Source organism: Galeopterus variegatus, unplaced genomic scaffold (assembly GCF_000696425.1).
Source record: "Galeopterus variegatus unplaced genomic scaffold, G_variegatus-3.0.2 Scaffold308, whole genome shotgun sequence".
In the NCBI taxonomy this organism is placed as follows: Eukaryota; Metazoa; Chordata; class Mammalia; order Dermoptera; family Cynocephalidae; genus Galeopterus; species Galeopterus variegatus.
Window position 1 is genome coordinate 723979 of NW_007726419.1, and position 1323 is coordinate 725301.

The window sequence follows — 1323 nt, forward strand, 5'->3', positions numbered from 1 at the left end:
GACTGGATAAAGAACATGTGGTATATTTACACAATGTAATACTACTGTGCCATAAAAAAAACAATGAAATACTGCCATTCACAGCAACAGAGATGAATTTAGAGAAAAATTACATACAGTGAAGTAAGCCAAGCACAGAAAGTGAAATACTGCATGTCCTCACTCATAAGTGGGAGCTAAAAAATAAACAAATAAATAAATTTTAAAAAGATACAACAATCACAATAATACATTGAACTTCCAAAAGAAGAGGACAGAACTGAGGTTACCAGAGTGGGGAAAGGGGGAGGGGGAAAGGTGAAAGAGAGGAATTGGTAACAGGCCACAAAAACCAGTTACACTGTATAATGTTGAATATACTAATTATCTTGATTTGAGCATCACGTATTGCACATGGGTACTGATATTTAATGCTATACTCCAGAGGTATGTACAATCAACTATGCTTCATTAAGAAAAATAAAACAATAAATTTTTAAAAATTTATTATGAAAATTTTCAGTCATCCATAAAAACTGAAGAAAGGCAGAATGAATACCCACAGTTTATCAATTGTTAACATCTTATATATTTGCTTTATTTGCATATGAATGTATGCACATTCTTTTAGATCATTTGAAAGTAAGTTGCCAAATCCAAGACAGTACAACCCAAATACCTCAGGAAGCTTCTCTTAAGAATAAGACTTTCTTCAATCAGAATCCAATGATGTCACTGCACTAAAGAAAATTAACAATATTCCATAATACCTTTCAATGTATACTCCACATTTGTATTTCTCCAATTGTTCAAGAAAGTTGCTAAGATATTTTTTGAAGCAGAATCCAACCAAAGTGTATGCATTTCTTTTGATGTTATATAAATTTATTCTCTTTAAATGTAGAACAGTCTCCCAAATTTTCCTTCCCAACCCTCCATTTATGACATTAACTGTTTGAGAGTCTAGACCAGTCATCTTATATGAATACTCACTTGCTAGAAAAAATTCCTTGAAACAAATGAAAATACAAGCACAACTTACCAAAACTTATGAGGCACTGCAAAAGCAGTACTAAGAGGAAACTTTATTGCAATAAGTTCTTACAACAAAAGAATAGAAAGACTCCAAATAAACAACCTAATGTTACATCTCAAAGAACTAGAAAAACAAGAACAATCTAATCCCAAACCTAGTAAATGGAAAGAAATAATTAACATTAGAGTAGAACTAAATAAAATAGAGACCAAAAGAAAGATACAAAAAATCAACAAAACATAAAGCTAACAGAATACAACAACACATATGCAAGATCATTCACCACGATCAAGTGGGATTCATCCCAG